Raw genomic sequence first — 18,297 nt, 5'->3', positions numbered from 1 at the left:
CATTAGCTTTACTTTGAATATCCAAAACTGTGAGCCAAAATAAGCCTCTTTTCTTTATAAAGTAGCCTGCCTTAGTTGTATTTTATTGTAGTAATGAAAAACAGACACAGATGCCATTCTTGTGGCCAATCCTCATCCTCAGCTTGGACATCTCAGCTGGGTATAGAATCCAGGAGGAGAGGCAGTAGGGGTGGTGGCCACAAAAGTGAGTTCGGCTGTAAGTCACTCAGTCAACACTGAGCTGCTACTGACAGACTGTGGCGCTTCTTTGCGGCTGTTTGTTTTTGTCTGTAAAATGGAAAACAGGATGCTAAGCATTGTATTGTCACATCTGGGGGCTGTTGTGGGGTACCAGCTAGAGCTTGTGCAGGGTGACAGCTGTGGAGAGAACTTTCTGGAGTAGAGAAGTTGGTGCCCTCAAACTGCAGATGGTTCCCCTGAGACTCCAATCCAATGTCTCCTATTTGGGGGCATCCATTGTCCCCCCCCCCTCCTCTTGCAGGACACTCCAGTGGCCTGTTGGGGTGTGAGTGGGCATGGAATCCTAGAAGTGCCAGGTCTGGCATTGCCTGGGGTGTCCGATTCTGTGGACTGTGGCCTGGGTGAAGTGTGGCCCTGGCACAAGACCAACCCAGATGTTGCTTGTGAACAGCCTCCAGATGTCCCCAGTGTGGGGGCAAGCTGAGCCTTCGTCACGGGTGCTGGGTTGCCCTGCTGTGCCAACTATCGGACATGTGTCTGTGGGCTGTCACTCTCTTCTCAGGTGTCCCCTTCACAGGGAGGGGGCTGTCCTTTCTCCGCTGTGATTCCACAGTGCCTTCGGGGAGCCCGGTCCCACACCCGCCGACTGCACACCATATACCTTGTCTCCTCTCTGCTAAATCACAAACAGAAATTGAACTCAGGGTCACACATGAAGTCATGAGTGTAAGTTTATTTTTTACATGTGGAGTGTTCTTTATTTACAGTCGAAATCCCCTGAAGATTAAACTTTAAAAAGATTTAATAGTGCTGGGGTCAGATGGTAACCTCTTGCCATGCTCCAGGCAAGACAGCAAAGCTCAGAAATAGCAAACTCTTTGAAGAGGCTCGGCAAGGAGGGCCAGCCCCGCGATGAGGAGCCTGTTCCTGCTGGCCAGCCAGGGCTCCGTGCTGTTCTGCCAAGGCCCTGGAAGGAGGGCTGGGGCCTCTGAAAGTCCACCTATGAATCTGGTGGCCGGAGCCACACAAGGAGAGCAGGATGAAGGAAAGAAGATGCTGATTTGGGGCTGAGAGTCAAAGCCAGAGCTCCCTCTAGAGAAATGTCTCCCTTTTGCTCAGGGTGGGGAAAACGAGTCTCCTTCAGACAGATGGGCATGTCCCTCTGCCTTCTTCTCCAGGATCCTCTTAAGAGCTGGCCCCTGGTGATTTCTGAGAAGAAGGCCTATGGATGGCTGTTGCTGCCCTTGCACGAGACATGGGTGTGTACCTCCATCTTTGGCACATGTAAGAGAAGGAATCTGCTGAATGAATGGACCTCAAAAGACATTTTTTTTTCTTTTTCTTTTTTAAACTGGGAGACTTTTCTTTTAAAGTCTTTTATTTTTCTGATGCAGTTTTGTTCTCCTGTGCACTGACAGCCTTTTGTTAAAGGACAATAATACGTTGGAGTTAAGGCAAGAGGAGTGCACATCCTCTCTGGCTGGATTTTGGGTGTAAAACTCAAGCTCGGGGCCTTGGATTTACACCCAACTGCGAATGACTGAGGCCGGTTGCCACAGCTGAACCCTGCCCTGGCCAGTGTGGTTCGTCCCATCTCTACTTCCTCTGGGAATCCGGGCTCTTCTCAGTGAGCAGTTATTTTATGAGCAAAGTGGGGTGTTTTCCAGGCCTGCATTTGATTTTCACTTACAATTATCTCCACATAAGACTTCAATTTTAGATTTTGAATTGGAGACACATGAACCCGGCTCTGCATGTTAAAAGATCAGTGACAAAAATCACATGACATTTGCATGCTGTAATTGCTCCCCCCGCCCCCCTCAGCAGGCTTTGTCTGGAAGTTCTAGAAAAAGACCTGCAAGAAGTGGCCATTCACCCTTTGTTTGGGGGCAGCTTTTGAGATTTCAGCTTGGGTTTGGGTTTCTTTGCGTTTGCACCTGAATTCCCCCTAGGTGAGGTAAGTTTAGTTATCTTCAGACCACACCCTTGGAACCCCTAGACCCTCGGTCTCCATCTCTGCCACCCCCTGTGGCATGAGCTGTGGAATTTTTATCCTTTGGCCAACGCTTTGTCCTCTGATGGTGGAATTAGCAGTCATACGACTTTTAAGGACGGAGGGCAGGTTTTCCCTATCATGAAGGCTTCAACAATGAACTTGGACTACTGGTCAGTAGTATGAGTGAGCAGAATTGGCCTGGGCTTCTTGATCCTTTATTTTTAGCATGGATGGATGGACCAGATTTTTTTTTTTCCAGTGTTGGGGTGGAACCCAGGGACTTTTACATGCCAGGAGGACAATCTACCACTGAGCTACACCCCCAGCCCTGGTCAGACATTTCTGTGCCATTTCCTCTTCTCTCCATTGAGGGAGAATACTGTTTTGTGGGGCTAGAGAGGATGATACGAACTAATAATGCCTGCAACGTGCCTAGCACAGTGCCTGGTGCAAAGTAAAACCCCTCTGTGCCTAATGAGCAAGATGATCGTCACTCAAATATTAGCTGAGCAGCAAGCAATTAGGTGGCATTCTGTGTGCTCAGCTCTAGGGAACTCCCCAGCAGGCGTGGACAGTCATTGCCCAGCTGCAGTGACCACAAGGCCTGAAGAAGTCAGCAGGGAAATGCTTTCTGAATCTCTGGACGCTCATTGAGAAACAATCTGAGACTTTGGGAGAGCCTAGCAGGGCCACGGCTGCCAGAGGGCAATTTTAACTTCTGTGTGGTACTCGTGTCCCTATCACAGCAAAACCTCTGCAGCCTCCAACCAGGCACCAAATAAACCCATGTGTTGGTAGGAAGGATCTTTGTGTAACCTATTCTCTGGGCTCTGTGCTGCCCTTGATCTGCACTCAGAACTCGATGGGAGTTCTCTACAATGGCCAGAGGGGAGGACTTGGCTCTTAATGATCGCTTATTCAATAAATAGTGATGCATTATTCTGGCTGTCCACGTAGCCTTAACTAATCACCCAAGTTCCGTTGGAATCGTTTTGTAATGCAAATAGTTATTTGTACCACATGTGTGCTTCAGAAATAAAGGTCTGATCTGGTGATTCCATCCCATCGGAGGGAGATTTGCTTGACCCAGTATGTGCTGGAGGAGACAAGCATGCCTTTCTCTGGAAAAATCATTGCATGTTCATAGACGTGAAAAGAGATTTTTTCTTGGGGGTTTTTCTCACCGCTCCCGCTCTTGAAGTCACCATCTCCAGGTATTTGTTGTGCTTTGGATCTAGTGGTGACCTTTGAAAATTAGGGTCCATCAAGAGGTCCTTGGAAACGGTGACCACTTTAATTTTGCTGTTCTCGATTTCTCTCTCTCTCTCTCTCTCTCTCACCTCTTCACTCTTTTCCCTGCCCCTTGCAACAGTAGAATTAGTGAGCATTATCGGAGAGAGAAATGAGAATTGGAGAGAGAGAAGCACTTAAGCAAGGGGAGCTCTTTTGGACCTTAGGAAAATGGATCTTATTCCAGGGCTGGCTTTTGTGAGGTCCGCGTATCAAGAAGGCCAGCGGCTTTACGTGAGAGGTACCTTAGCCGTCAGAAGGGCTGGCTCAGGGTCCCTCTCGGGCTTCTCAGTCGACCAACACCTGTCCTAAGCCACATCTGAGAACATGGGCCACACAACTGCAAGCAAGTAGAACAGAGCCTTATTGAGAAAAAGCCCGAAAGGACCGGGGCAATCAGCTTACAGGGAATATTTTTGCTTGGTAGGAATGTGGCCCTGCTTGCTGAAAGCATATCCTTTGCACAGGGAACACACATAATCCGAGGCCAACTTTGCCCTTTGAGTAAAAATAGGCTTAGCTGGAATTTTGGAGGTGGGGGACTGGGGAAACGGGAGGTGGGAAGGAATCTATTTCAAGCCTGTTCCACTGAATATCTGTGTAGAGACTGAGTCAACGGAGTTCTGTTTTGTATAGTGAGTGGGACCAGCTAACAGAAGAAACACCCATAAAAGTGGTGATTAGGTTAATTTAAGGGAGCACTTAACTCATGGCTCATATAAGCACTTGTTGGAGTTATGTTTTGGAGAACTTTGGAAGCCCAGGGATGGTACAGACACATGTTTATCAGTTCTACTCTCCCACCTGCATCCCTTTGGTGCTGCTATAAGTTTCTTAGGGCCATGTCAATATTTCCATTAAAACACACATTTTTTAATGGAGATTTATTACGGTGACAGGATATTTTGCTCTGGGGGCATAACGTAACTTATTGGGTCTATACTTGGGGGAGATGCTTTCTCTACCAAATTTCTGAAGGAAAAATCAAAATTGATTTGGGCGTTATTGAACCGCACTACTTGATTTTCAAAAAGTATTGATTGAGCAGAATAGACTAAAATTTTATAATATAATACGTTTTGGGTGATGTTTTATAATCTCATGACTTAAATCAGATGGCTGTATTTGAAAGTACTTACCATTATTCCTGGTATACAGTAAGCATTCCATAAATACCGCTTTGGTTCTTTTTACTTCGATTACTTCTACCACCACGACCACCAGTACCCTTCTACTAAGTTAGGTAAATACTGAGTACCATATTGCATACTTTATTTATCAGAATGATAGGAGGTTCTGGGTGCCCACAGGTTGAATATTAATTGTTCTAAATCTGATCTTACGTAGGTTTGTGGCCAATAGTATTATATTACGATGAATTTGGTGGTTTACGCGGCTTGGATGAAAAATTGTAGAAATGGGGCAGAAACCCTCTCTTGAGAGAGTCAGTTTCTTGCATGCTATTCTTTGTGGGCATAGCCTGCTTAGGGGCCCGTTTAGTTTTTCATCTATCTTGGCTTTTCAGTTTTCTGGGCTTGGAAGTGAGGAATTGGAGGGACTCAGAAGACCATGACTTTGGAGCTGGGAAATGGGAGGAGGCCTGGTTCAAAACCTTGCTTTGCCACCAAAGATTTGGAAAAGTCACATTGCAGTTCTGGGCCCGTGTTCCTGTTTCCAGGAGTTAAAACTCCAAAGCTCTTGCATTCTGACATTTGGACTCTGAGGTCCTGTCTAGGAAACACCGCTGGTGAGCTGGCTTCATCGACCCTCACCTTCTCTGAAGATGTGGCCACTGCAGGCTTGGGCTCGCTCAGGGTTAGAAAAGGATGGAAGCAAGTGACCAGGTGACTTCCAGTTATTGCAGTAAAGCCCATTCCCCGGCCCTGAGGGTTCTCTACTTGTGGTTCCCGAAACCCTGGCTTGAGACATGGCAAAGTCAGGCCCCTTGATTCTCAAAACACAGCCACACTCCTCTGTTCGCATCATTGCACGTCAGGAGTTAGGGCTGGAGGGTCCCGTCCCTCCTGCATTTCCATTCCCAGAAATGAACTGGGAAGATGAGGATCAAGGTCACTGACACCAGTAAACCACAGTTTTGTTGGTCTTCACGAGGGATTGTCACTTCTTATTGGATAATTCCCGAATACCACGAATCTTAGATCTTTCTTATCCGTGCCCTTGTGAGTGGCCCCCATTATGGATGATGCTTATTTCCCATCCCAGTTCTTTGCAACATTTGTGGAAGGTATCTGTGTGAGGAAGTCATTCCTGACCCTGAATTTGGGAATCCTTGTTTCACTTGGAGTTTCTGACATCATTGACCCAGCGTGTCAAGGTCATGCATCCAACAGGCTGAACTCCACTTTCTGGACCTTCTCACCTCTGGTAACTTGTCTTTGACTTGACCTTGGCCACCCAGGCCATAGCTTCACCCAGGCTTGGGAGTGACTGACACCTGCATGGCCTCTTGACATCTTCTCTTTACCCATCACTTGTTCCAGCCTCCACTGTCTTTTCTTGCAATTCACTTTCTGTGATGGCTCTGCTGTTGGATCATTGGTGTACTCACCTGTGGACCCTTCTGCTGCTTTCCTTTCCCTAGCACCTTGTCTTCCTGTGGCTCTTCACCTCCACCTGGACGTTCAATCACTTCCTGTGTCCCTCCTCAACACCCTTGGCTTCTTTTCACTATGAATCTGTGGCCACACTGAGTGCCACAGGTCACTCAATGTCCCACGAGTCTGCCATATTTCTCTAGGGCTTTCCCTCCAAAACGGTCATGATGTCCTTTATGATGTTTCCTCTGCCTGCTGCTGCCCTCTGCATGAGGCAGTGGAAGGTCTCTGGGGTCTTCCTCCTCCTCCCTCCACCAATCCACAAGTCCTCTGGCTCTGGTCTTCTCTGCCCTGCTCCGGGGTACCAGAGGCCAAACCCTTCTCTCCTGCTTGGAGGTGGGCCTCCCTGGGAGCCTGCATGTGGACACTCTCCGCTGGCGTCCACACTGCCCACGCTGCCCACACTTGACCTCTGGCTTCTTCCCAGGACAGTCCTTCCCCCCCCCCCTTCATATCCCAGCTGGTTCTCCTCTTTCAGACTTTGGCTGCAATGTCCCCTCCTGAGAAAACCCTTGCTTGACCTCCCTCTGTAAAATCAGCCTTCTCCAAGTGCTTGGTGTCTCTCACCCGACTTACTTTACAATGCCTGATCATAAGCTGTCATTATCTTAAATACTTTTCTACTCACTATTTCCCCCTTTCCATAAATCCCACGAGGGAAAGGGCCAAGGATGCATTCCTCTCTTCTGTCGCCTAGAATCTAGTCCAATACCTGATGTGTAAGAAGCACTCAGAAAGTATTTTTAAGAAAGAGCTTGCTTCTGTGATCCAGGAGCCTTGCTCACGAGCCTCCTCTCTGGTTGCAGCCCCAGTTTCATCCCTAGAGGACTGTGGATTCCAGACAGAGAAGTCTGGGGATTCCCCTGGATCCCCACCTGGTCCAGTACTCCCAGGTAGGGTTGAGATGTAGGTGAGGTCAGGCCAGGTGGAAGCTGCTGAAGGTCCAAGTGGTAAACAAGGGGACACTGAAGTGCTGAGCAGGAAATGTCCCTTGAGCTTCTGCCAGGGGGAAGGCTGGGGTGGAGATTGTGTGTCCATATGGGACACCAAGCAGGGTTTGCCCTCTGAGATCAACATGGCTCTGGGGCCTCTGGTCAGCAGAGTCTTCTTCATCTTCCTGCCTGGTGCTGTCTCTGTTTCCCAGGACAGCAGCCCACTATCAACCTTCTGCTTCTTGTCTCACCAGCCGTGTCCACCTGGCCCCACTCCTGAGTCCTACCTGTGAAAGGTGAGCCATGACTCTGCCAGAGGAGCATCCACCCACCAGCCAGTTCCCCACTGAGACGAACCCCAGACAAACCACCCCACAAATTAGTGGACTGTGTCTGTGTTGACACATCTATTCTCACCCTAATGATATGTTTATTTAACTGATGACTGCTGTCCTCATTAGGGACTCATTGTTGAGCCTGGAATAGTGATTATTTTTGCTGATATTCCTTTTCTGCAAAGATGATTTTTTAAAAAAATCACTCTTTTGGTGTGCTATGAATCCTTAATGAGGATAGTTAAATTTAAAAGAAACCCCCTAACCGCCCTTCAGGTTGAAAATAGAAGTGACTGCACAAGCAGGCTGCTAATTTGCTGATTATTGATGGACACGATGGTGACACACCTACAGCTTTCAGTAAGACGAGAGGTCCCTTCAGAAGGACGCGGTGGCAGCCCATCCAGGAAGCAGCTCAGCCAATGGGAAGGGAGAGCTTGGGGTCCCACATCATCCTTTTCCCTTTCTGGTTGGAATAATGATAATGACTTCCAAACTGGACCCCCAAACGGTATAACTCTGGGGGAGTGGGTGGAGAAAGATGTCTACCAAAGCTCATTAGCCAAATGCCCAGAAAGTCATTAATGAACTTACCCACCCCTAAATTCTAACTTTCTTATTTAGAATTCTAATCGAATTTCCACCTGTGAGGTGAGTCCTAACTTGCTGCTTCTCAGACCAGGACAATAAGTCCCCCAGAAGAGCAGCGTCTTGGCTAACTTAGGGATGGGATGTCATATCAGGACCTGAGCTTGAGGCTTGCATTTCCCAGCCCTTGGCGGGGAAGACACATTTCCCCTCTGCGCCTCTGTCTTCTCATCTGTGGACTGGGCCTATGAACTCTGGCCTGTCCCCTTTTACAGGGATATATCTGAAGAGGTAAGGACCTTGACAGTACTGTAGGAAGCATTACACGGTGGCTGGGAACACAGCGATGCTGTTATTCATGATCAGATTCCAAAAGCCTCAGCCTAAGGACCAAACAACCCCTAGAGATCTCCATTCATTAGGCAGAGGATCGGGGGAGGCAGGGAGAGTGACAGTGTCACAGAGGAAGCAGGTGAGGTCATAGCATGGAAGATTTTGCACCAGGTGGGAGGGAGCTAGACTGAGGACCTGGTTATTGGTTCTGACCCTGCCATCTATTAGCTGTGTGACCCTGGGCAAGTCCTGGGACCTCCTGGAGGCTTACTTTTATCACCCAATAATAGGGTTATAGTGACATCAAATAATCGTGCAGTAGGGGACTCAGTCACATCTTAAATCCCAACAATGCAGGCTGCTCCTGCTGCTGTTGTGACTCTAGTAGGTGTAGGTGCTGCCCGGCCCACCCGTATGTGACTACTCTCCCCTTCTGGTCTTCAGGGTCCTGGCCACACCCCTCCTTACTCCAGAGTCATCCTTGCATGACGCACGTGTCCAGCGGGTGCAGAGTTAGAGAGCAGGCATCTGGTCACCTGAGCTGCCCCAGCAGCTGGCCCCCTTCCCAGAGCCTGGCGCGCACCTCCTCCCTGGCCTCTTGGCTCCTGCTCTCTAGCTCTGTCCATTTCCCCTCAGCCAGCATGTGTTGAGAAGCTGTGAGTGCCACTTGGGTCTGCCCTTGGGTCTGGACAGAATCATCCTAATGGAGCTGTCCCCAGGTCCTGGTCCTCAGAACATTTCTGATGCTCACTAACCATCAGGATTTGAGGCTTGGGCTGGCTCTCTTGGTCCTGTGCACATTCCCTCCACCAGCAGGTCAACATGGGGCTGTCCAGAAGCTGCCTACAGCCACGGGGTGGGACAGAGTCCATCGAAGCATGGCACTGACCAAGCTGACCATCTCACTGAACAAAGCTCTCCTGAATGCAGGTCAGGGGAGGCAGAGCCAAGGATGGATGAGATGCATCTTTTTAGTACAGACTTGTGTGTGTGAGGTGAGGCCTGGCGGCAGTGAACTTGACGTCTAGCTGGAAAGATGGATGGCCTTATTTACTGGTGTATTTGTCACTGATGCCTTTTAGAGGTTGTACCACAGGAGGGCAGGGACAGTGTCTGATCCTTCACTGTTGTTTCTCTGGTACCCAGTACACAGTACGTGCTCAGTTAGCCTTTGCTGAGTGAATGAATAAATGAATGAATGCATCGAACACCTGGAATGACGCTTGGTGGGACAGTAGCCAGGCCTTGCCAGCGAGTGTGAGTGAACAATTGCTATGGAAATTCAGCTTTGGGCAGTGGAAGTCTTCTTAGGAGAAATTGCTCCAGGAGATCTGTGAATCCTGACTGGCACTTGGAGGAACAGAGGAGGGAGCAGTCTTGCCCGGAAGGCAGGGCGGGATGGGAAAGGCGGACAGGTGGGCCTGAATAAGGTGTGCCTGGACCTGAGACTGAGCATGCCCCAGGGAGCCTTGGAGACCATCTTTGAAAGGTCGGTAGAGGCCAGGCTGGAGAGTCCAGCTGTGACCCCTGGTGTTATTTTAGGGTGGTGGCTTCTTCATATTTAATTATGAATGAAATTGCATTTGAAGAAGGCAGCTGATGATGGCCTGTGGTTATGCTGTGTGGGCTGCTTTCAAAATAGCTCACCCCAAACTTCATTAGGGATTAGTTCGAGGAAAGTGCAGCCTGACCCACCAGCATTTTTTTTCATATCGTCGGTGTCCGAGCTGTTTGAACTCAAGGAAGGGCAGCTGGTGGCTTTGTGGGACAGGAGGCATCTCTGCCAGGCCTATTCCTGGGGACCTCAGGACTCCTCAACAGTGGCCAGGTTCTTGCTCCTTTGTAATTCTTTGCCCTTTGGGTTTGTCCTCTTTCCTAACATTCCAACTTGGGCCACCCAGAGGAGAGCTTGAGAGCAGCCCTGCCAGTGGCTCTGTGTGGCCAACAACGCCAGGACTGGCACTGCTCACTCTCCTGGCCTGCAGACTCAGGCTGCTGAGCCGAATGGCTGGTGTCCCCAATCTCCTGACTTCTCCTAAATATGGTCAGTGTTTGCAGTAGCTCCTGCCACTATCTGCATCTGTGTGAACTGTAGATTTCGGCTTGGCCACTCCTTTAGCCAGGCTTGTCCTGGCCACCCTCCCTTTGCAGGACTTAGGATAAACCCTCATTATCATCGAGATTAGCCTTAGAGAGAAGTACACATGGGCTGGCAGCAACGGCACCCAGAGCTTTACAGAGCACAACATGCAGTGTGGGTCCCAGTTCTTCCTCTGGGAGCCCACCCCTGACACTGGCCAGCGCGAGGGCCAGCAGCCCAGGGAGCATCCCAGAGAAGGTCTCCTCGTTTCCTGCATAAGCCACAGAACCATAACTGTTAGAGGAAGCTGCTTGGGGTTGCTCTAGGCCCTGATGTTCCTGTTTGACCTTCAGGAAAGTCTGTGTAACCTTTCGGAGCCTCTGTTTCCTAATATCTGTGTAGTGGGGATAAAGTGGACGATAGAAACTACAACAATAATATATAAAACATAAAGAACTTAGCACTGGGCTGGGCTCCCAGCAAAAGCTCACTCGGTGATAACCATGTTCCTCTATTGATGATGATGATGATGATGATGGTGATGATGGTGATGATGGTGATGATGGTGATGATAGACCATGTGGCATGGTGGCTAAGAGAAGGGAGCCAGGCAGTCTGGGATTGAATCCTAATGCTCTCGCTGCCTGGTTATTTAACCTTGGGCGAATGACTTGACCTTGCTTTGCTCCAGTTTCCTTGTATCTGTTTGAGGGCAGGGCTAACAATGTTTCCTAGGGTTGCTATGAGATTGAACTTGGACCACACCGAGGAGAGACTGGCCAGTAGCCAGGCAGGGTTAGCCAGCTCATGAGTGTTACTTCTTATTGCTTATTGTCGTGGTTGTTGGATTATTATTTAGTAGTTGTGGGATCTTGGTCTTGTGAGTTTCTCCTTGAGCCTCGGTTTACCCACTGCCAAAGTGAGGACACGGTGACCCTTCCGGGGTTTGTTCAGCTGACTGATGTCCTGGGCGGGAGCACAGCACCTGGGGAGCAAGGTGGCCGCTCCACCCCCTGGGCTGGCTCCCTCCCTCTGCTCCTGGGCCCCTCCCCCCCCTAGGCTGTGCAGTTCTGTAGCTAAGTAACCCTGGCTGATGTGTGGCTTTTGATGGTGATGCTTGCTTGCTTGCGGGAGAGCCGAATGTGCCGCCTCCTCCTTTGGGTGACAGCTGTTTCCAGGCAGATGCCTCCCCCATGTTCTGGAGCAGTGAAAAAAGGGGAGAGCGTCCCAGATTTAAATTTGGAATGTGCACGGAATCGTGCCAGCCTGCCTGGGGGCCCTCAGAACCCATGGACTGGGTACACTTTGGGGCGAAGAGAGACTAGGACATTGGAGATATGGTGGAGTCCGGGTTGGAGTGGAGCCCTTGAGGTCCCGAAGGCAGGGGGTATCCCAGAATAGCTTATAGGGCTGGGGGGCAGCCACTGAACCCCGACCCGAGGGGCGTCTTGCTGGTCTGCTGGGGGAGGGGAGGTATGCGTCGTGGATGGGAACTGTGTGCACACAGGAGGGGTGAGTAGAGTGGGGACATATCAGTGTCCTCTGGTCTCAGGGCGTGCCATCCACAGCCCTGCTTAATCTGGGAGGGCCCATGATAGGTCCCCTTGGGAGTGGATGTTGTCCTCATGGCTGTGGGAGGGTGACATTGCAAGGATGATGTATTATAGGGTGACAGGAGGGGCCATCATAGCCCTGTGGTGTGGGGGAGAGATTGCAGAGGGAGATGGTGAGGCCAGTAGCCATGTTCCAGGCAGGCCACTAGAGCTGTGGGTGGGTAGCTGCTGCCCGTGGACTTTGAGGCTACTTCTCGAAGCAGGTGGACTCCATGGGTGTCCCTAGCCCTAAATGTTCTCCCTCTTTTCCAGCCATCTGTGTGTGTCCCACAAGGTTAGGAGCTAGGTGGACCCTATGTGGGGAGGTCCCCTGGGCATTCTTCAAACTAGGGAAGCCCACTCACAAGGCCCAAACCCAGGCTGGCTGTTACTCCTCCTAAGTGGCCTCAGTGGGGACAAGAGGATGGATGTGACTGGTTGTCTAAGGAGGGTCCTGGGCGCATGTGCCAGGCAGGCTTCACAGTGGGGCCACACCTAGCCCAGCCCTGTCCTCTCACCTCCCTGTGGATGCAGCATCCTCTGAGCGCAGGGACTGGATTAGTTCCTCCCCTCCCACTTTCCTTTTTGAATCTATCAGAGCCAAACCCTCCCAGTGAGGGGCACTTTTCTTCTCGTATCTTTGAGGAGTCTTTTCACCTGCTCAGGTGCCTGGGCATCTCCATGGACCAGGGTTCCCAGCAGAGGAGCCTCGGCTGTCTCTAAATAATCACTGTCTCTTACCTGCCTGTGTACACAGAATATAATCCAGAATGCTTTTTTTTTTTCTTCTTAGCGTGCAATTGACTGTCTATTTTTAACTTGCACAGAGAGGGCCGAAAAGAAAATTCTGTGCGGAAGTCAGAGCGTAGGGAGGTTGCAGGTATACAATCACCAAAGGACCTGAAATAATCGCCCAAATGGCATCCTTTAGAAAACACGCGACTCTCAGGCAGAGGGCTCCTCTTGCAACAGGCATCTGTGTGTGCTTCTTGATCCCTCTCTTCTGCCGCTGTGCACTTAATTCGGTTCCAGCCATGTCAGGAAGACTTGAGAGAGAGAGAGAGAGAGAGAGAGAGAGAGAGAGAGAGAGAGAGAGAAAATCCCACCATTAAAGACATGCTCTTTGTTTTTTCAATCTGTGACCCCAGCAATCTCTTTAGCAAGCCACGGTTCAGTGAACTGGCGCACAGCAGCCGTTCGGCAGTGGAAAAATCATAAAACAGATGGAAGCTTTACATTTTTTGTTTAGTTTTTAAGAGCAGTTTTTATAACATCGCTTAAAATCATTCTGATGCATCACACTGTTTACACTCGAAGCTTTGTAGCTAAGATGTTTACAGTATGGAGAATGTTTTAAGATATTTTATAGTTATGATATTTAGATAATTGGCAAGAAAAAAAATAGTTTGTTGAGATTGCAGTGATGTTGGTAACCGTGAAGTAACTTATGAGTCTCAATAAATATGTCCAGTTCGGTGGAAAGTACAAACTCAGTTAAAACAAAACAACACAAGAGGGAATATCTTTTTAGTGAAATCATTTCCTTTTCTTAATCAAAAGATGACAGGCAGGGCTTTAGAACTCCCATCTGCGCAGCAACCACACCACGGCTCTGCCCTCCTAGCTTCTCCTGGTGATTGATAGCTGCGAGTCATCGGCCCATTGCTATTCCACATGAGTTCATACAAACACCGAGTTAATAAAGTTCGGTTTTAGGAGACCACCTTAAGATAAACCCAAGGCAGCCCCCCACCATCTCTATGTCCAATGCAAAACTTGCGGAGTTTTTTTATTTTTTTAATGTTGAAGAATTTATGCAGAGCTAGGATTTAGAACTCCCCCTCTTTTTTTTTTTTAAACTGCCCTAAAATGGCATTAATCAAAAACAATAACTCCTTTTAACTTTTCTAAAGTGCTCCAAAGGAAAGTATGAAATAATCTGTGTGTGGGCCACAAATGTGGGGAATGCAAACATTTCACAATAAACATGTTTAAATGAAAGTCCTTGGCAAGATAGCCTGCGAGATAGTACATGCTGGGTTAATTAATGCATACTCATAAAAATAAACCTCACTTTTAAGATTTGACCAATAAAAATCATTAGCATATTTGGATCAGATGACTTTATGTATACATTGAACTTCTCCATGGCACATTGTCCTTGGGAAGCCTGAAAACAGATCTCAGTTTCAAGTCAAAACTCCCCTCCTATCTGTTCTTTGTGTTTCCAATACAGTGATACAATGATTTATTCTGGTTTTATCTGTTATACCTGCAATTGATCTACTGGTGATGGGATTAAATTTATCATTTTAGATGTATAAATCATAGTTAGATAGCCAGAAAAGTGTTTAGTTGCATAAAAATTCCTATTGTTTGCTTACAACACACAGTATTTGATTTTCACTATAATCAAATTACTATAGTGCATAATTTTCACTCCAAAAATGTTTATTTTTTGCTATCTTAAATTGAATCATTTTGGCCTATTCACAAATGGTATCTTTTTAAAAAAAAAAAAAATTTCCTGAAATGTTGACTTTGGGTTGTGGACTATGCAGCGTTCTGAGGTTCTGCTAAATTAGAAATCACATAATTTTTCTAAGTCTAATTACAGTATAGAAGATTCTGGTTTTATGCCATGCTCTTTGTACAGGAAAAGACAAACGGCTACAAAGGCCTCTTCAGTATGATGCTAACAGTAAAACCAAACTCATTTTAAAAGAACTGAAATTGGAATTCATAAACTCAGTAGAAGTTGTAACTACCCAGACAGTGAAATTTTGAGCCTACGATGATGCCACATTTCAAATCCTTATGAAAATAAAAACAACCCAACAAAAATTATTGAGGAAAAAACTCCAGCGTGAGTTTAATTTTATCCAACTTTATTGGCAGCTTATTTTGAACTAATGTGCAATAAAGTTGCCAAGCAGAACAATTGAAAGAAATGAGAAAAAAACATTTTTTGTTGTTGTTTTCTTACACTGTTTGCTTTAATAAAGAGTATGGAGCAGTAAATACCTGAATAAATAATTTGGGGCTTTGCACCATCACGTCTGGCTAGAAGGCTGCAGGACTCATGGGTTGTGCTGTTGTTATTAGTCATTCCCACAGAAGGCTGGGCACTGGCCCACCCGTGCATGGTTTTCTGGGGACTGTTGTCATGGGGCCTGTTTCCTCACACCCCCCACTCAACGGGGACAGACTGGGGCCCCTGGCTAAGCCCTTCTATGGTAGTATCATCCCCATGTGCCTGAGAGGAAGACAAGCACCCACTCCTAAGAAAGAGCCTTTCACATGAGCATTTCTGGAACCAGGGTTTGCAAGTTCGAGGGTTCCAGCAGATTATAAACAGTGTCGGCTTCATACCCTTATTTTGTGCCAGAGACTCAACATTGCCTATTTTAGAGACCGTGTGTTTACGCCTACAAAACAAACCTCGGCATATGTGTATATTTGTCGAGAAGCCACACCTAGTGACTCCTGGGGTGGGTGAGCATCTCTCCACACCACCAGCCTCAGCTCTGTTGACCTCAGCCCTCCCTGCTCCCCATGCCAGCCACTGGGCTTGACTTGGGTGAGGCTGTGACGTGGGGGTGCCTGCAGGGAGGTCTTAGCCCTGGGAAGACCCTGTGCCCATGAAGAGGTGGGGTGGAGGAGGTGACATCCTCTGTAAGACTGCTCATCCATAGTCCCAGAAGACTGAAAAGGGAACATGCACATGTGATTTTTCTCAGGGAGAAGGCCCAGAGTTCACCTTAGATTTTTGGAGGGAGTCCCTATTTTGTTTGTAGCTGAGGAATAGATCAACTTTTGTACAGAACTTTTGAGTAAAAACTAGGAGACGGGAACCTTCTGTGGTTTGCACACAGTGTGGGTGTGTTTCCCAAGGGTTCGTGTGTTGGGAGCTAGGTCCTCATTTAGGGCCGTGCTGGGTGGTAGTGGGACCTTGAAGAGGTGGGGTCTTGGGGGAAGTCTTTAGGTTGTTGCAGGAGTTGCCATTGAAAGACATGAAGGTAGTTCTCTTGGTTAGAGAGTTGTAAGTGTGGTCCTGGTCCTGAAATCCCTCTTTGGCTTCCTGTTTGACATGTGCTCTCTTCTCGCATGTACTCCGCCATCTGCCATGAGGTCCTCATCGGAGCCAAGCTGATACCAGCTTCATGCCCTTGAAACTCCATGAACTAAATAACCTGTTTTCTTTATAAAGTTAGCTAATCTCAGGTTTTTCATTATAGCAGAGAACGGACTAATGTATATCATCTACCCTTGGGGAGAATGGGAGCTGCTTTGGGGCAGGTATAACCTGAGAAAGTCTCAGCGGCAGAATGCTGGGCTGGAGATAAGGAGTGGCAAGAGGGCATAATACTAAGCACCGTTGTTTTCACATATTGACAGTAAGAAGGTTGATGCGACAGTTGAGATGATCACAAGCAGAAAGTGTTGGAATAAGTAAGCCAAGGTCTGGGGGTGAGACTCAAAGGAAGGGGTCAGAGGATAGGTCCCTTTTTAGAGGTCCTCAGCAGGGCCTTAAGGTCGAGTGCTTCCAATTAGGGGACTAGGATGGTCTGAGACACTGGCTGTCTCAGACTTTGTGCAGAGGACTTCATGTGCCTGTCTCCTTCCTTCTCTCCTTATTGCCAACACTGGGCCTTGTATCTCTGGAACGATCAGCTCTGTGTCTTCCTCCTCACCACTGCTGGGCCTGGCCTGCCATACCTCAGAAGCCCTTGCAGAGTGAGCCCTCTCCTGGGCCATGGCAGAGTGAAAAGGCCATTTGTTTACCAAGACTGGACCTGTAGTGGCCTCAGGGATTCAAACACTCTATAATAGGAAGGCTCTTTGGGGCTTCTGGGTTCAATTCCCCAACAGTCCAATGGGTAAGTCAAGGCTTGGAGTTAATGGCAGTGGGCAAGGACCCAGGTCCCAACCCTTAATCCTGTGATCTTGTCGCTGCATGAAACCGCTTGTGTAGTTAAGTGCTCCCCAGCCAACATTCTGTGGAAGACTGGAATAGATGGCTAGTTCTAGAACATCTCCTCCTCCTGCTTGCTCATCTTTTAATATAGGAACAACAGCAACAATAATAGCAACCGCTAACTACGCACCAAGCATATTACCTTGTAATGAGTTAATTATTAATTATCGCAGGTTTATTTGTTCTTGCAACCTTATGGGGTAGGTTACTATGACACCCCCGTTTTACAGATGAGGAAACCAGGGCTCGGAGAGTCTGTTAGGTGCTCAACATCCACAGTCCAGCTCAACTGCTCAGGCCAAAGTCGGCTCTCTCAGCTCCTTCCTCCCCGCCATTTCCCCAACTCTGCAAAGGAGACTGCAGGTTCGACTTGGCCGAGTGTGTTCCCCTCATGTAGTTGTGTATCTATTTTACATGGAATCGATATTGATTTTTATTTATGGCAGTATTATGTGAAATGTCTACTTGAAATAAAGTGGTTTAAGGGAATCTGTGAGTTAATTTCAAGAAAAATCTTAACTAGTTTATGGTCCGGGTTGAAGTCGATACAGCCACAAGGAGAAGGTGGCGGGTGAATGGCTGAGATTTGGGTGGCACTGTCTCAGATCTAGTTAAAGTGGGGGGGAGAGTGGAATCCATAGCAACTCCACATTGGGGAATTTCAGATGGGTTCCTGTCTTCATGTGGGGGTGGAGGTTGACCTCTGGCAGCATCTTATGACCACTTGGTTTAAAGGGGGAGTCTTGGGTGTTTATTTTTCCTGGTGTGTGTCTAAAGCACCGAAGGGAGCCACAGATCCAGAGGGTCTTCCTCAGTATCATGCCAGCAGTCTAGTGGGATTGCCTCAAGGGGGCCTGGCCTGAAGCTTGGAATCAGTGACAGGTCTGGGAACAAGAAGAAAGGTGACAGAGAAGGGTTGGAAGACAGTCACCACAGGAAGGCTAGAGAGCATCTCATCCAAGCTCCTGGGTATCTGTGTTATATTTCCCAGGGTTGACCAGATGTTCATAACTGTACTAGGGCCAGCACACAGCTCTGGCAACTACCAGGCTTCCAATATATATCCTTCTGTGCCACCATGACTGCTACCACAGAGTGACAGAATCACTGACCATCAGAAAGTCTCTAGTCCAAATGATTCTCAAACTGGCTTCCACGGGACCCCAAGGGTTCCAAGGCAAAGCCTTGGGAGCCAAGAGAAGGGGAGGACTCAGGATTCTCCTCGGTAGCTTTGGGCAGAGCTGCTGTGCTCTTATCAGTTCCTACACAGGAAGATTCCCTCCGGGAAAGGATTCTACTAATAGAAAATGCTGAAAAACCACAAATTCAGACCAAGTTTTTGATTCTGTAAATGGAA

Source organism: Urocitellus parryii, chromosome 15 (assembly GCF_045843805.1).
Source record: "Urocitellus parryii isolate mUroPar1 chromosome 15, mUroPar1.hap1, whole genome shotgun sequence".
NCBI lineage: Eukaryota > Metazoa > Chordata > Mammalia > Rodentia > Sciuridae > Urocitellus > Urocitellus parryii.
Note: the sequence above shows the minus strand (reverse complement) of the source record.